The sequence below is a fragment of the Pseudophryne corroboree genome, chromosome 3 (assembly GCF_028390025.1).
Source record: "Pseudophryne corroboree isolate aPseCor3 chromosome 3, aPseCor3.hap2, whole genome shotgun sequence".
Classification (NCBI taxonomy): domain Eukaryota; kingdom Metazoa; phylum Chordata; class Amphibia; order Anura; family Myobatrachidae; genus Pseudophryne; species Pseudophryne corroboree.
In genome coordinates, this window is record NC_086446.1 from 515,765,824 (window position 1) to 515,772,107 (window position 6,284).

The window sequence follows — 6,284 nt, forward strand, 5'->3', positions numbered from 1 at the left end:
GCTTTTATTCATTTTATTCATCCATTGTAGCATTTTGCAAGGAACAGCAACGCTTGAAGACAATAATTTTGCAACAGTGTAAGCCTGCTTGCAAAATCATCCCCCCAAATCCAGGAGTTTAACAATGCTATGCTGCAAGAACTTTGCAAATCCTGGGGAAAAGCTAAGAAGTTGTCAATAGTCTATTTTTGGAATACAGAATAGGAAAGGTGCACCGGTCCCGGAGGTACTGCAATACCGGGTCAATGCGTGGAGTGGACAGAGCAAGCTCTTCTTCCATCTCCCTGTTCTAAAAATCCATTTAATATATGGCCCCCAGATAGGGGGCGTATCAGATATTAAACTGATAAGAACAGATTTTTGATTGAAAAAGCAGTCTTTATTTGACATAAAGTAGCAAAAAACATACCTATACATGACAAACATAAGCGTCGTGTCGCAGCACAGCCAAAACACAGTACAGATGCAGACGGTATAGTGCAGTCGAAGAACTAAGGCACAGGCCAGCCTACGCTATAGTTCTCAGACTGCACTATGCATTTAAACTATACAATATTACTAACAGTTAATAAGGCTATGGGTGTGGAGGGTAGGAGGGTGAGGGAGGGGGAATCACATACCCGAAGCTTTATTGAAAGACAGACACATATAAGGGGAAGGGCAATAAATAGAAAGACATTAACAAAACAACAGACATTGTGAGTGGAGGGGAAGGGGCCACGGTCCCAAAGTCTCATTAATCAGTTCAAACAAGGCGGGAGGGGCAGAAAAAGGGGGGGTTTAGTCCTCTTCTTCCTCAGGGCTGTCCATGATGGAATAGTCTCTTAGCAGGCTGTGAACCAGCCTGCAACAGTCCTGGATGGACATCCTCTCCCTCCGCAGTATGAGGAGGTTCCTGGCTAGCCACGAAGCGTCCTTAACACAGTTCATAAGGCACCAGGCTTCCTGGATCGCCCCAACGGTGTGGGTGCCGGGGAATAGTCCGTAGAGTACCCAATGGTACGTGAGACAGTTCCTTGGCACACCGTTTTTCAGTTCGTTTTCCAGGGCATCCAACAACAACTGAGCGCAGGCACAGTCCCAAAACAGGTGCATAGATGTTTTCTCATGTATGATGCACCTGGGGCAATGTCTGTACCTGCACAGGTTCCGGGAGTGCATGAATGACCTGAGGGGAAAACCTCCTTGAATGGCCATCCACGACAGGTCTTTGTGTCTGTTTGTGAGCCTTTTGGTGGCCACATTCTCCCAGACCTGTTTGGCAGTCGCTGAAGGGAGCCCCAGAATCGGCTCCAAATCGTCTTTAGCTCTGGATTTAATAGTCTTTAGTCTAAAGGATCTGGTGGCAAAGTGCAACTCCTCCAACGCCAAATGAGCATCCAGGGCTGCTTTACCTGCAGGATCAATGGTGTTAGTGATACCTGACAGGAACTTATCAGCCTCCTCACTGTCTGTGGTCTTAGGGGAGTAGAGGTCGCTGTAGTAGTCTCTGACGACTATCATCACGCCCTCCTTCCCCTGTCTGGGAATACCGGTCTCATCTCGCAGCTCAGTCAGGGGCGTGTGGCCAGAGTGGAGTTTCCTGTAAAAGAAAGTTACATTTCTCATCCTTCTCCAGGTTCTCCACCTTGGAACGGAAGACGATACGTCTGGATTCCTCCTCAAAGTGCCTTTTCAGGCCCCCTTTGGTCTCATCCAGCTAGTCTCTCACGTCCCAGCCGCACCTTTGGAGGTCCAGCAGGGACTGCAGTAACCTTTGCAGTCTCCTGAAGTTCCTCTTTCGGTCGCACGCCTTTTGTCTGCCTTTCACCTGAAAGAAACTGCGAATGTTAGCCTTAGCATATTCCCACCAGTCACTCATACAGTCAAAACAACATTTTTCATTTTTCCATGTGATGTAGGTATCCTTCAGCACCGCCAGCACATCCTCTCTTTCCAGTAGGGCACAATTCAACTTCCAGGAGCCTGGGCCAGGTGAAAAACCACTGCCCAGGACTCCTTGGAAGAGAGTGGCCCTGTGGTCTGAGAAGAAGCAGGGGACCATTGTATGCCTAGTCTGCTTCACTGCTCTAGAGGTAAACACAAAGTCAATGCGGGAACGCACAGAGCCATCGGGGCCCCCATGGAGCCCATAGTGACCCGCAATGATGCTTCGGTCACCATTTCTATAAGCAGTTTAGACGTCACATCCAGCTTGGTAGAGGTGCTGGTGCTGCGTCCATCCTCCTCCATGGTGAAGTCTCCTGCCACCACTACCGCCTTAGTGGTTGCGAGCTGCAGTCGCAGGGTCTGGAAAAGCTCCAAACGCTCATTCTTACCAGGGGGTGCGTACACGCAGATTAGCCTAACAGGCTCACCTGCCCAGGAGCCGCCTACGACACGTAATCTGCCGCAGACAAGCTCCTGAACAGAATCCAGCGTGAAGAGGCTCCCCCTAATAAGAATGGCGACCCCTGCAGACTTACACTCACCCCTACCGGACCAATAGGAGGCGCCGTGAGACCACTGCCTGCCCAGATGTTTGTAGGACTTGGAGAAGGGAAGAGAGCATTCCTGCAACATATACACTTCACATTTCTGACTTTCTAAGAAAGTAAACACAGACTGTCTTCTAAGCTTATCCTTAATACTCCTCACATTAATGGTGAAAATAGAAAAAGACGCCATTAGTTGGGGAAAAAAGAAAGGCTAGGCATCAGTTACAATTCAACATTTACATTACCACTCCGTCAGGCAGGGCTTCATCGGCATCGGGTGCCGGGTCACCCTGCTCGGGTGGCGGCAAGTCGTCTCCCAGTATCTGGTCGAGTATGTTGGCGGCGTTGGCGTCGAGCTCCTCCTCCTCCCTACTGATTGCCTCCATCAACGCCTCCATTTCTTCTTCCAGCGGGATCAGCTCGACCGCCAGTTTCTTGGAGGATTCAGGGTCCGTAGATGGGCTGTCGAGCCCCTACCTCTTGCAATTCCTCGTCGCACCTGCAGTGGGCGTAAGAGGGGGGAACTCTTCCAGGGAAGAGAGGGCAGGGGTGGCTGGGTTGGGAGAGACAGTGAGCTGGTTAGGAGAGTCAGAGGAGGGGTCAGGAATGGTTGTGACAGTGGTAGGGATGGGAGTCTGTCACAGAGGATGGGCTGGTGGTGGTAGGAGGGGGGAGTGGTGAGGGAGGGTGGGAGGGGGGTGGGGTTGGCAGGTTTCTTACCCTCCTGAGGTTTCTTTTCCTTCTGCGCAGCAGAGGGCAGCAGCTTGAAGGCAGGGAGAGCATGTCCGGTCACCACCGCTGAGTAGGTACTCGCCCTACTGGGGCAGTCCCTGTAGACGTGGTCCACCTTGCCGCACAGGTTGCAGGTTTTCCTCGTGGGGCAGTCTTTTGTTTCATGGCTGGCCAAGTGACAATTCTTGCAGGCAGGGACCTTGCAGTCCTTCATCACGTGGCCCATCCCGCCACACTTCCTGCAGTTGCGTGGCTGGTCGGCGTAGTGAAGAAGTCCTTGGGATCCCCCCAGGGAGAAGCACTGTGGGAGGTGCTTGACTCCTTCTGAGCACGAGTTGTCCTTTTGCAGGATGACGTTCACCGCCCACTTTTCAGTCCAGAATCCATTCCCATCCAGAACCCTTGTGGGGTCTTTCTTGATGGAGCAGAAACGACTGAGAAATGTGACGATGTCTTTTATGGGCGAGTGTGGGTTGCGCATTGAAGCAGTCACCCGCCTTTCCTCTCTTTGAATAGGGCAATTGCCCACAAAGCGAGAGAAAGGGGATTCGGGTCTCGCCGCTTTCACTGCCTCCCAGTACCTCTTGCAGATGGTAAGGGAGGCGAAGGTGACGTAGAAGATCCCCTTCAGGTAGTTCTGTATGCTGAGGGTTTCAGCGGTCGAGAAGCCCTGGTCGAGGATCATCTTCTTTCCGAAGGTCTCCACCGTCATGTCCGGCATCCGTCCATCCATCTCCTTCAGCTTCATCACCACGTGTACCTCATCCAGGGCTCCAGGGATGGTTTGTCCTTGGAGCTCACCTGGGTGGGCGCCGCTGGCGGTGTCGCTGCAGGGGTGGTGGCGCTGGATGCGGCCAATCCGGTGGGGCCTTTGGCTGGTTTCTTCGCCTGCTTCTTACTGGCGAGGGTGGCCGGAGTGGAGGCAGAGGCTGGAGCAGCTGGGGCTGGAGCAGCGGGGACTGGAACAGCGGCGGCTGGGGCAGCGGTGGCCATACTCATGGTTCCCTTGGCGTAGGAGGCGGGGCGGAGGATCAGCGCTGTCGTCGAGAGGAGGAGATGCAGTCTGTCGCTTCAGAGGGCAGAGCCAGCAAGTCTAACCCTCCAGTGCAGCTAGGAGGCGATGCAAAGCTTCTCCGGCGAAGTCCCTTTTCTCCACGCAGTCTTGCTGGCAGAGGGGGGGTATCTTCTGCAGAGGGCAGAGCAAACAAGTCTAACCCTCTGCTGTAGATGGGGGGCGAAGCAAATCTTCTCCCTCTTCAAGCGATCTTCTCCTTCTTCTCGCAGTCTCGGCTTCAGTTTTTCTGGCTTCTCGGCCCGGGTACAGCTTAGCCCTGAGAAGGACAGTTGGCGGTCCAAGAAACAAGGTAGCACTGTCAGTCAGCGTGAACTGATAAGAACAGATTTTTATTTTATTTTTTTAAACCATTCAGGTTTGTAAACATAGTCCTCTACAATGCAGATTTAGACCAGTAACAAATCATCAGCATGGCTTTTTTTTTTTTTTTGCAAAAAAAATCTGTTCATAATCAAAAAACAATATACAACTTAACACATACCCACAGTATTAGGCTATCAATCTTCATTAACATATCTAACCACATGCCTCCATTTCTTAACTTTCCAAACTCCCTCAGCATCAAGCTCTTTTCTTCCTTTCCTATCTCTCAGATAATAGACATATAACTTACCCAATACCATTCTGACACAATCATTCACAGACCAACACTCACTCCTAAACACACAGATTCCTTGCATTCCACAAAACTTCCATCACACAGCTCATGATCAACCACAAAAATCTCTTTTCTTCTATCACATGCTCCCATACCAAATAATGCCACCTTCCATCCAATATACCTAACACCAGTAATCTCTCTACACAAGCCACCCAAACACTTCCATACATCATTTGCAAAACCACAATTCCACATTACATGCATCACTGTTTCAGTATTTTACAATTGTCTCTCGGACAAACATCTGAAACTACCAAGTCTCTTTTTTTCAAAAAATCCCTCACTGGCAACACCTCATGCATGCAATCTCCTTTTGAGTATTTGACATGCCATATGAACATAGCTTCTTCCATATAATCACAGCTTCACTTGAATGCATATAATTGATATTACAAACTATCTCTCTATCTTTTATAACTTTCATAACCTTCTTCCTGTCTTTAAACCCACTTAAAGAAATATTCAAGAGATCTTTCTTTTTAATGAAAACTTCAATTACATTGTACCACCACGGGCTTCTAAAAGCCACAGGTACCTTCAGGTCCATTTTGATCCATCCTAAACCATACCAAGTCCACCCAGCCATGTATCTCACCATACAGGCAGTTTTACTCCCCTTCCCCATTAGCTCTACTAGAACACTAATATAATTAACATACAAAAAGATTTCAATATCAGGGAAATCCAACCCACCCTTCTCTCTTGCCTTTATCAACACTTCACGTTTCAAACGTTCCATCTTCCCACCCCAAACAAACAGAAAAAGAACTCTGTTTATTTTCTTGACCCACAGCACAGACGGAGGAAAAACACATGCCAGAAACAATAAAATAGGTAACGCCACACTTTTATCACCAACACTTTTCCAAACATGGTCATCTGTCTCATCTTCCAAAAATCCACCTTCTTCTGTACCCTCTTACTACATTCTTCCCAACTCACACTCCCTTTCAAATCATCCTCAAACACCACACCTAATACTTTAATCCCTTCACTCACACTCTCAATCCCTTCCATACTGTAACTTTCATCCCCAAAGCACTTCAATTTTGATTTACACCAATTAACTTTAAATGCAGAAGCACTGCAAAAGAAAGTAACCAGTAACTTAACCCTTCTCAATTCTGCATCACTCTTACACACAACCGCAACATCATCCATATACCCCAATACTTTCACCATCCTACCTCCACTACCTGGTACCAACACACCCCCTACAACTTTATCTCTCCTAATCAGCTGCAATAATGGTTCAATAACACAAATAAACAAAATAGCTGACAACGGACATCCCTGTCGCACTCCTGACCTAATCACTACATTCTTACTTATATTCCCA

General features: G+C 48.7%; 1 pseudogene; it reads right to left on the reverse strand.

Moving 5' to 3' along the window:
* Positions 1-204: 204 nt before the first annotated feature.
* Positions 205-377, reverse strand: LOC134899682 (U2 spliceosomal RNA; annotated as a pseudogene).
* Positions 378-6,284: the final 5,907 nt, after the last annotated feature.